Source organism: Octopus sinensis, linkage group LG8 (assembly GCF_006345805.1).
Source record: "Octopus sinensis linkage group LG8, ASM634580v1, whole genome shotgun sequence".
Lineage (NCBI taxonomy): Eukaryota > Metazoa > Mollusca > Cephalopoda > Octopoda > Octopodidae > Octopus > Octopus sinensis.
Genome location: NC_043004.1, coordinates 44,591,066 through 44,604,088, shown reverse-complemented (window position 1 = coordinate 44,604,088; position 13,023 = coordinate 44,591,066).

Genomic DNA, 13,023 nt, shown 5'->3' with positions numbered 1-13,023 from the left:
CTCCCTATCTGTAGTTCTATATTTCTACGCGTGCATGTTCGCACGTGTATGTATGTGTGTATGCTTGTATGCACATGTGTGTGCGCCAGTGTGTGTGTGTGTGTGCATGTATGCGTGTGTGTGTGTGTATGTGTGTGTGTGTGTGCATGTATGCGTGTGTGTGTATATGTGTGTGTGTGTATGCCTCCAATGCGAAACCAAACTGAATGTCCAGTGAGGTGTGCTAAACCCGCCAGCGCCCAAACAGCTGCGCCCGATCGTTTTATTTAGCCGTTTCTCTAGCGACTCTGCAATACGCGGTTTTTATAGAATATAACACGGTTTTTATATGAATATAGCGCAATAATACAAAACATAGATAAATTGCCCGTTACACTGTTACTTTCAGAGTTCATCCGATATTCAAATATCTTAAGATTTGATAACAAGTTCCTCATTAACTTTCTTGAAGGAAGACTCACTAACAGGCAAAAATCCAAATTAGTGTAGCCTTCATCAAGATAGATGTAAAGCGAAGCAGAAAAAAATTATGTGACTGATAACCATCGTTGATATTAGATGAGAACAGAATCAAAATGTAATTAAAATATAAGCTATACGTAGTAGAACATCTGTAATATAATACTACATTGACAAAGCGATGCATAGAAATTATACTAGTTTATAAGATTTGTACATGAAATTCAAATTCTGGTCTGGGGTGAGGGAGAGAAAAGCACTAATCTGCCCAAAGGCCATGTGAACTCATAGCATGAATGAACTAATTTAAACACTGCTAGAAACTCATTTCGTATCTCGATTAGGATAAAAGCATAACAACAATAAGGGCAACTACAAAAATGGAAAGATATAGAAAACGGAACGAAGCACAGATACGAATACGTAGTTAAGAAGCTTGGTTCACAAACATGTGGGGTTTTTTTTTGGTTTCGGAGTTACTGTGCAACACTTTTAGGGCGGTGTTTTCTGCTGTTGCCACGTGACGACTACATTATATTCACTCCCACATTATATGTGGGAGTGAATATTGTCGTATGTACGCATATGTATATACGTGCATGAATGCAAAGATATTTGTGTGTGCTGGCATAAATATATATGTATATATATATAAGTGTGTGTGTGTGTATATGTATATGTATGTATATACATATATACATATATATATATGTATGCATGTATATCCATATATATATATATGTGTGAGTATATATATATATAAATATATATATATATATGTGTATATATATATACATATATATATATATACATACATAGATGTACACACACGTATATATATGAATATATATATATTATATATATATATATGTGTGTGTGTGTGTGTGTATGTATATAAATATTAGAGTAATAAGAATAATAGAACTTTTTTTGGTAATAAAAAATATATATGTATATATATATGTAATATGTGTGCGTATGCGTGTCGGTGGTTGTGTGAGTGTGAGTGTATTATTGCTGGCGCGTGTGCACGTGTGTATCTATTAGTTTTTGTTTAAGAGCTGTGACTATTCTGAGTGGCTACCAACTGTTGTTGATATACCTTCATTAACCCCCAGCACCTTTAATTGTTGGAGTTTTGCGAATTGGGGTGTTTGATGTCGCCACCCTCATTCTCATTTCCAGTTATGAATGTGGCGCATCCGGGACTCTTATCAGCAGGAAATCTACTTTAGTTTTTGAAGACGTCTACACCCACAACCTGCAGATCTCTCAGCTCGTTCGAGAGGACACTGAAGTGCTGTGGTCTTTGAATCCCAAGCTATTGCAGTATCTGATCCTGTATATTGACAACTGGGTATAGATTTTAAGCATATTGCAACGGTTCCCAGTCTAACTTTCAACACCGAAGTCTAACTATGCAACGGTTCCCTGTCTACATATGCGATGGCTCCCTGTCTAACTTTCAACGCCAAAGTCTGGGACAAGTCATTCCAGAATAATCCAAGTGTATACTGCAGCATGTATTTTGTATCCTTATTCCAAGGAGTAAAGTCTTAAGCTCTTGAGTCTTTCCCAGTAGTTAATTTGCTGCATTGGGTTTATCTTCTTCGTGTTGCATCGGTGGACTGCTTCGATTCCTGTGGTGACCGTAGTTAAAAGCAATATCCAAGACGTCTTAGGACGAAAGTCCTCCATAGAATATCATGGTTTCCTATCCATCCGGTCAGTTGCCTGCATGTCAGTGAGTTGCCAACTTCGTAATATACACATGGAAGTATGTTTACCCACTCATATTAATACTCACGTAACGCACAGATTGTAATTTTAGAATTTCAATTCCTGCAATAAGTCTACATTGCATTTAAATTTGTGTACTGTTAGCATAGTGGTTGGAACTTAAAATTCCATTAAACTGCATGTTATTGTCGTCAGCGGACATCCATATGGCATCAAACTCTTGTTGCAGAGGCATGACAGCACCAGTGTTTTGTATACCCTGTAAGGCATTTGAATCATCTGCCTAGCCTCTGAGTGTGACTGTCTGTGAGGATGAGAACATTATCTGAGAGGGCCAATACGAACAGTAGCAATCGCAGTTCCGTGCCACGGGGACACCACTCACTATTTGTGTTTCCTTGGAGTTGGCTCCATTGGCTACCACTGCCTGACTTCTATCATTTAAAAAGTCGTCAAGCCACTCTTCCCTACGTGTCTTCTATCGTCTTAAATACAGTTCTATAGGAATCACACATACACACACACGCACCCGCACGCATACACAGATACACATACACACACAAACATGTATGTGAGCATATATATACACACAAGATTTGCGACTATGTCAAGGTCACGACACTTGTGCCATACCATTCTATGATCGACTTCAACGAAGACTTTCCCAAAGTCGAGATACATCACATCTACATTTGAGTGGTTAAGCAGCGTGTTTTAAAAGGCAAATTCAGGCAAATTCTTTCTGGTCGGAAACCACACTAGGTGTCATTCAGAAAGTCATCTTTTTGTTTAGTTTCCTACAGATCATGGAGACTATGACTTTCCTGATAGAGATGCTAGAGAGATAGGCCCACAGTTTTCGGTATATTATTCCCTTCAATTTTCCACTTGCAAAGAAAATCTAGGAGACTGCCGTGGATTTGCATGGGCTTTGCTTACATGATTTTAGAAGGATTGCTCGGAAACCATTAGAGCAAGTAGTTGAGTTCATGTTTATCTCGTCTATGGTCAGCATTACCTCTTTTTCTTTTATATCGATGTAATCAATTGTCGTAGCTTCTGTTTGTATATCTGTTGTAGTAAAAAACTCAACAGATTTGCTGAGTTGCTAGTGTTGTAAGGGTTAGCTGAAAACATTTTCAATTGTTCTTTCAGTGTTTTACTTATTCCCGTTGGGTTTCCTGTGGGGAGCCATCTTTTTGGAAGAGTGATTCAACTCTGCAATGCATTAAGTCAATTTCGTTGGAAAACATAAAGTAAGCTTTAGGGTTTGATTTAATTAATATTTTCTATAAAACTACTTCCCCATCTACTCTCTCTTTTTCAAGGGAACTTCTGATATTTTCCTCAATTTTCAGCAGTGTTGTTCCCAGGCAAGATTTTTCATAGCTATAGAGTATTCTGTTTAGGTATTCTGTTTGCAATCTTTGTACGTTGTCTCATAAAAACTTTCTTCACCCTTGGAAGTTTATTTTCGTGTACATCAACCTTTCTTTCCGGGACCAACTTGTAGCATATCTCTTACATTATGGGCATGAAGTCTTTAAGCTTCATCTCAATGTCAGGTGTGGTGCAATATTGAGACCAATCCTGTTTGAAGATCTCTTTCAATCAACATCAAGTCTGCTTCATGGAATTATATTGGATAGATTTTGGGATTTCTCATAGGCTGTATCTCTGCGGACTCCTTTGGTCCATACATGGTCATCTCTATTATATTGTTATCGGAGACTAGCGTCGGGATCTCTTTCACGTTATACATGAAATTCATATTGTAAGCAGAGATTAAGTTAAGTTGTTTGCCCTTGTTAGTTGGAGTACTACTAGCTCTGTGTATAACGTGTTGCTGAAATTGATCAAAGATTCCCCTTAGCTTCGTTCGCATCACGTCATTCTTCAGAAGAATAAGGCCCTTCAAGCCATCCCCCGTTTGGCTGATTGAATCCTCCCATGAAAAGTAGCGTGATATGTTGTTCTAACTTGGTTAAGATTTCTTCTACTTTTGCATGACATTCTTGAAATCAACCCGTGTGATTTGGAGCATCTGGTGGGCTATAAGATATATATATAACTCCACCGAGTTGTCTTATATGTATTGAGTTTCAGTGTGACAGAAGGATCTGGGATATGAGTCCTTCACGAGTGTACACTGCAACTCCGACATGACTACTGTCTTTTCTTTTGATTCGCAACATACCATATTTTCATATGTGTATTTCTGCATCTGCAATATTAAGTTTTAGATGCGTTTCTGTCTGTCTGTCTAAAAATCTATCTATCTATCTATCTATCTATCTATCTATCTATCTATCTATCTATCTATCTATCTATCTATCTATCTATCTGTCTGTCTGTCTATCTCTCGATCTATCTATCTATCTATCTATCTATCTATTATCTATCTATCTGTATATATATATATATATATATATATATATATGTATGTATATATGTATATATATATATATATATATACATACATATATACATATATATACATATACATATATATATATATATATATATATATATATATATATATATATATATATATATATATATCAACAATCAAGGAACGGCCATAATAGGCCATTCACCACTAGAAATAACAGCCAAAGCTTCAACCGCAAATAAAAGTCAATTCCGTAAACAGGAGAAAATTTAAAAAACATTTACCCTGTAATTTCTTATACGATGCACCGTTTGTCTGCTGTTTAATGGTAAACTAACCTGATTAATTAAATCAAGCCAATCTTCCATAGGCCCTCAGATTCTTCAGTAAGAAATAGCCACAAGTCGGAACAGATATTTTCACGAGGCATTTCCGACCCTGCCAAGTTAATATCTGACCTAAAATTTTCAAATCATCGCAGTCGCGCCAAATTTATCGGCAGCAAATAAATATAAGCCGTCGATTCCATTACGGAATTAACCAGAAAATTCATAATTAATCAATATAGGGTGGCAAAAAAATTTTGTAGAATTTTTTTGCCACCAGCGGCCTAGTGGGAAAAAATTAAATAGTCATAGAACATTTTTAAGTTCAACATCAACAATCAAGGAACGGCCATAATAGGCCATTCACCCACTAGAAATAACAGCCAAAGCTTCAACCGCAAATAAAAGTCAATTCCGTAAACAAGAGAAAATTTAAAAAACATTTACCCTGTAATTTCTTATACGATGCACCGTTTCGTCTGCTGTTTAATGGTAAACTAACCTGATTAAATTAAATCAAGCCAATCTTCCATAGGCCCTCATATTCTTCAGTAAGAAATAGCCACAAGTCGGAACAGATATTTTCACGAGGCATTTCCGACCCTGCCAAGTTAATATCTGACCTAAAATTTTCAAATCATCGCAGTCGCGCCAAATTTATCGGCAGCAAATAAATATAAGCCGTCGATTCCATTACGGAATTAACCAGAAAATTCATAATTAATCAATATAGGGTGGCAAAAAAATTTTGTAGAATTTTTTTGCCACCAGCGGCCTAGTGGGAAAAAATTAAATAGTCATAGACCATTTTTAAGTTCAACATCAACAATCAAGGAACGGCCATAATAGGCCATTCACCCACTAGAAATAACAGCCAAAGCTTCAACCGCAAATAAAAGTCAATTCCGTAAACAGGAGAAAATTTAAAAAACATTTACCCTGTAATTTCTTATACGATGCACCGTTTCGTCTGCTGTTTAATGGTAAACTAACCTGATTAAATTAAATCAAGCCAATCTTCCATAGGCCCTCAGATTCTTCAGTAAGAAATAGCCACAAGTCGGAACAGATATTTTCACGAGGCATTTCCGACCCTGCCAAGTTAATATCTGACCTAAAATTTTCAAATCATCGCAGTCGCGCCAAATTTATCGGCAGCAAATAAATATAAGCCGTCGATTCCATTACGGAATTAACCAGAAAATTCATAATTAATCAATATAGGGTGGCAAAAAAATTTTGTAGAATTTTTTTGCCACCAGCGGCCTAGTGGGAAAAAATTAAATAGTCATAGACATTTTTAAGTTCAACATCAACAATCAAGGAACGGCCATAATAGGCCATTCACCCACTAGAAATAACAGCCAAAGCTTCAACCGCAAATAAAAGTCAATTCCGTAAACAAGAGAAAATTTAAAAAACATTTACCCTGTAATTTCTTATACGATGCACCGTTTCGTCTGCTGTTTAATGGTAAACTAACCTGATTAAATTAAATCAAGCCAATCTTCCATAGGCCCTCATATTCTTCAGTAAGAAATAGCCACAAGTCGGAACAGATATTTTCACGAGGCATTTCCGACCCTGCCAAGTTAATATCTGACCTAAAATTTTCAAATCATCGCAGTCGCGCCAAATTTATCGGCAGCAAATAAATATAAGCCGTCGATTCCATTACGGAATTAACCAGAAAATTCATAATTAATCAATATAGGGTGGCAAAAAAATTTTGTAGAATTTTTTTGCCACCAGCGGCCTAGTGGGAAAAAATTAAATAGTCATAGACCATTTTTAAGTTCAACATCAACAATCAAGGAACGGCCATAATAGGCCATTCACCCACTAGAAATAACAGCCAAAGCTTCAACCGCAAATAAAAGTCAATTCCGTAAACAGGAGAAAATTTAAAAAACATTTACCCTGTAATTTCTTATACGATGCACCGTTTCGTCTGCTGTTTAATGGTAAACTAACCTGATTAAATTAAATCAAGCCAATCTTCCATAGGCCCTCAGATTCTTCAGTAAGAAATAGCCACAAGTCGGAACAGATATTTTCACGAGGCATTTCCGACCCTGCCAAGTTAATATCTGACCTAAAATTTTCAAATCATCGCAGTCGCGCCAAATTTATCGGCAGCAAATAAATATAAGCCGTCGATTCCATTACGGAATTAACCAGAAAATTCATAATTAATCAATATAGGGTGGCAAAAAAATTTTGTAGAATTTTTTTGCCACCAGCGGCCTAGTGGGAAAAAATTAAATAGTCATAGACAATTTTTAAGTTCAACATCAACAATCAAGGAACGGCCATAATAGGCCATTCACCCACTAGAAATAACAGATATATATATATATATATATATATATATATTATATATATATATACCAAAGGAAAAAAATTGTGGTCAAATTTGTAGCCCTATTAGAATCGAGGCAACGAATGTATTTATAGAGAACTTTGAGTATGAGTTTCAGAATTGCTGAAATAATTGATGCTGTAATAATTTTACCACTAAATGGAAGGGTAATACGCCATTAATCACTATTGTCATAAAGTTTTGATAAACATTTTTATACAGCGATGCCCATGTATGTTTGCGTTGATGTCTGTAACGTCTGCTGTATTTGAACAAGTTGATGTTTGTAATTGTCTTGTGAGTTTGTGCTTGCGTAACAGTTGTGTATATAACAAATATGAAATAATATATGTTGTATACAATATAAACACATACACACGCGCCTGCCCGCCCACACACATGTACGCACGCATATATGTGTACATAATTGTATGTGTATGTGTGTGTGTGATTCTATATGAGTGTTATTTGGGTAATATTTCTATGCGTGTTATTCTGTGTGGACATTTGGCAATGCTTGAGTTAATATTTGTGTTTTTTATGCGTTTATTTTCTGTGTGTTTGTGAGTGTGTGTATGTGTGTGTGTGTGTGAGTATGTCTAGGCATAAGTGAGATAAAGTTGGTGGGAGAGAGATAAAGAGGGAGAGAGAGGGAGAGAGAGACACACAATACGCAATCGTCTCCTTCCCAATGTTATAATACATATAAACGTGTTTACATATAAGCATATATGTATGTATATATGTGTATATATGTGTGTGTATATATATGTGTATATATACATATTCGTATGTATGCATGTATTTGTATATATACACACACATACATATGTATATATATATATATATACATACATATAGACATATACGTACCTACACACACGCATACACGCATATATATATATATATATATATATATATATATATATACACATACATATAGATATATACGTACCTACACACACGCATACACGCAAATATATATATATGTATATATATATGTATATATATATATGTATATAACACACACACATACACACACATATACATACACATACATATACGTATAGGCAGAATATGTTTTAAATATATTAAGTGCATTTCATGAATGATTTATTAATAGAGAAAACAACAACAACAACAACAAGCAGACGATCAAACAAATAATACATTATTGTGAGGTAAAACTGGTTGTTTTGAAATAACAACACAAAACACACATATCAGAAGTTCGCTGTGATTGACCACTGACGATCGACATTTTGGTAACAGTCATTGTTATACGTCTTTGTAATACACATGACTATATATATGTATATATACATACATACACATATATATATATGTATGTATATATATATGTATATATATATATATATAATATATATATATATATATATACATAGATATATATATATATATATATATATATATATATACATATATATACATAGATACACACATATATATATATATATATGTATGTATATATATGTATATATATATATATAATATATATATATATATATATATATATACATACATATATATGTATATATATATATATTATATATATATAATATATATATATATACAAGAATATCTGTATATATCTATATCTATATATATATATATAGATATAGATATATATATATATATAAATAAATATATATATACATGCATATATATATACATATATACATACATATACATATACATGCATATATATATATATATATATATATATATATATATATATATATATATATTATATATATATATATATATATATATATATATATATACACTTGCATGTGTGTATATGCACACACACAAGACTAATCTGTATTTTAGTTTCCTCGCCAAGTTATTTATCTTCCGGCATTTACTTTTTCTCATTTCGTTTTATTCCAGAAAAATAAATACACGAATGAATGAATGAATAGATAAACAAAGAAACAAAGAAATAAACAACTAACCAAACAAGCAAACAAACAAACAAATTGATAAACAAATAATAGGAAAAAGAAATACCACACAATTGCCATTCAGCAAACACACGTGAAAACATAATTTATCAGTGTTCTTGTTTTCAGAGAAAGCAATTGCCTTCTTCCCTCTGTCTCTTAAAATTTTACGATTATTCAATCCGATAGATATGCTAATCCCTATCTACATAATACTTGTTCTTCTTCTTTTCATTGACATGTAACGATCTAAGCATTCTATTTTAACTGCATTTTGCGTGTATTAAGGTGGTAGAGCTAACTGTTTCTTTTACTATATACTTTTAGCCAATTTAACGAAGTTCAGCTACTTCAAGTCAGGTGAATATTTCAAATGCAGATAGTTTTGATTTATTTCTATTTGTCGTAAAACGTAATCAGCCACAACAGGGTAAACCATGAAATGAGTCTAGTTTATAGTTAGATAGGTCTTCTATCATTTAGATGTTTTCTTGTACCAATGCATTCTTCCCTTTATCCATCTCTACCTACTTCTCAGTTTGTTGTGACATGCTACTGAATTACTGGAAAGATGTTCAAACTCTTACAGACTTTGATGGATGGTAAGAATAAGCTATCTATAATGATCAACGTCATCGAAGGTTTGGCAGTTCATATGTAATCACCAATATCACTTTGGTAGTAAGAATCTAATTAAATTTTGTCTTGTTTAAACACCCAGAATGTTCAATATGCACAACAAGGATCTCATGTCCATTACTGGAAATCAGAAGACTACTGTGTAATATAATTTATGAGATTGCCAGGAAACCAAATATAGACCTCATTGTGGTACAAGTAACAGAATAACTCAAAACCTTTTTACTACTGGTACTCATTTTATTGACCCCCACCTACAGCTGGCAAATAAAAGCCATCAAAATCAATTGAGTTTGAAAGCAGGACATATACTCCATCGAATTTTGCTGCTGATCGAATGTTTTATCTAATCACTTATACATCAATCATAGCGAGTACATTAAATTCTCGGTGTTTTATTTTATATAACCATAAACAAGTAACATGAGGATGTACAGCACATTGATCTAAACACGAAGATTACTCTATAATGTAATACATAATGTAAAACGATAAACGTCGCCCTTTTCAAGCCTAGCCAGGCTCATGGGCCCGGTTTCCCGGTTTCTATGACCTATGTGTTTCCCCCAGCTGAACGGGACGCCAGTCTATCGCAGCGTTACTCAAGAAACAGGAAGACAGAGTGAGAGAATGTTGTGGAGAAAGAGTACAACAGGGGTTGCTACCACCCCCTGCCGGAGCATCGTGGAGCTTTTACGTGTTTTCTCTCAATAAACACACACAACGCCCGGTCTGGGAATCGAAACCGCGATCCTCTGACGGCGAGTCTGCTGCCCTAACCAATGGGCCATTGCGCCTCCGCACTACTTAATGTAATTAACTGAAAACAACATATGAAGAGAGAAGATCTGGCTTTAAAATCAATTCACAGTCAATAATATAACTGGCATTTATCTTATTGATCACAGAATGACATAAAAGTAAAATCGAGCAAAACCGAAGGGAGTTGTGGGCAGAACATATCTAAAAGCTCTTGTGCTGATGTTACAACAACGCCTTTGCGAAAAAGCACCAAAACGCCTTCAAACTAGGGACGCCTTCAAACCAAGGACGCTGTAATTAACAAATCGTTAACAAGTTCCTCAACAGCTTGAAATCACCCTTCGGGCGTATGACATAATGGAACAAAATAAGCTTCTGTCCTGTTTAGCATTATCAGCATTATGACATGTGTTCGATATGAAAAAGTTCCATACCCTGGCCTGCTCCTTAGAAAGAAGACAATATTTCAGTTAAATTAAAATACGAATATAAAACATCGATTTTTCTTGACAGCCAGTTTCACATTTTAGGCAACTCTATCTATCTATCTATCTATCTATCTATCTATCTATCTATCTATCTATCTATCTATCTATCTATCTATCTATCTATCTATCTATCTATCTATCTAAGCTCTACAGACACGGCTCGAGAAACACGGGGCCGACCTGCCCGAGATGCGGTCAGAGCGACGAAACCGTTCTGCACGCACTCGTGCAGTGTCCAACAATTTACGACCTGTGGGCTTATGTCGAACAACTGCTGTCACGTGTGGGACGAGTCGGTTTATCAGCTGAGTCTATCGTCAATATTGTCACGCCTCCTTCCTTCAAACGGGAAGGAAGAGCTATTTTCATCATCTTTGTGTCTATGGCGAAAGAATGTATCTGGTGGACGCGTCTGAAAGGATTGGAGACAAACACTTTCCTCTCTGGTCAATCTCTCATCAACTTCAAGTTACACTTGAAAAGGAAAGTGAGAGTAGAGAGGCAAGTTTTGTCTAGCGAATGTTTTAAAAAAAGATGGGTGAATGTAGCAAGGATAGCACATATGAATGACGAAGCCACCTTGAGCATAATCCTATGAACCCGGAAATTTAAAACAGAGGGTTACCCACTTGCAAACAAATGTGGTAACATGTAACATTGACCGAGGTTACCGTGGTCTTTTCCGTAGGCTTTTCTTCCCACGGATAAACCTTACTTGCTTCCCCCTTTACACCTTACATCATGACACTGTGATAAACAATCCCTATTGATCGTTTTTCCCCTTTTTTTCTTTTTTCTTCTTTTTTTCTTTTTTCTTCTTTTTTCTTTTCTTTTATTTCTTTTCCTTTTTTCTTTTTTCTTCTTCTTTCCCTTTTACGATGCCTTTTGATCGAAAACCTACTCCACTTTTTTCCCCAGAAAAAGAAATGCTCTGCTTTGTAATCTGTCCCGTCTGTGTGCAGCCCTGTGTGGCTAATAAAGAAACATGTCTATCTATCTATCTATCTATCTGTCTGTGTGTCTGTCTGTCTGTGTGTCGTTCTGTCTGTGTGTGTTTATGTGTCTGTGTGTCTGTCTATCTATCTATGCCTGCCTACCTATTAGCAATGAAGCTCTTCATATATATATATATATATATATATATATATATATATATATAATATATATATGTAGATAGATAGAGAGAGAGAGAGAGAGAGAGAGAGAGATAGATAGAGAGAAAGATAGAAATAGATAGATAGATACAGAATGTGAGTGAATAGAGAGATACACATACATATGTATTTTTGTGTAGATATAAGTAAATATGCAAAAATATATGTATATATGTATGTGCATTTGTTTATCTGTATCTATCTATCTGCGTTTCTATATATCTATGTCACTTATCCATTTGTGCATAGTGTACGAAACAGTCTTCCACTCACCGTTCATTATTTAAAACTATTCACATCGTATGTTTCTGCCCTCACGAAGCCGAAAAGGGATGGAATTTTCGCAAACATGACAGGAATTCCATTGCCTGATCTGGAAATTTTGCTTCTCAGAAATCAGGTGTAAAAACTAAAGGAAAGAATTAAACGAAGCATGTATATATATATTTGAAAATTCCTAACAGGTTGTAACAAGTAACGCGAAGGAATTTTTTCCGAAACAAAGAATAAAACGAAAGCTATAATCGGAAAAATTGGAAATGGGCATCACAGAATTCTTTTTACTTTGTCTAAATTTAACTAAACATACATTCTTGTTAAAGTATCTGATGGTTGTATTACGGAAATTCTTAAGTCAAGAAAACTGATTTATCTTTCAAGCAGTGTCAGGAAGTGTGTTTTCATGTGGGTATTCACCCTTAAGAAATAAGCTTTAGAGTCCATCTCGATGCAAA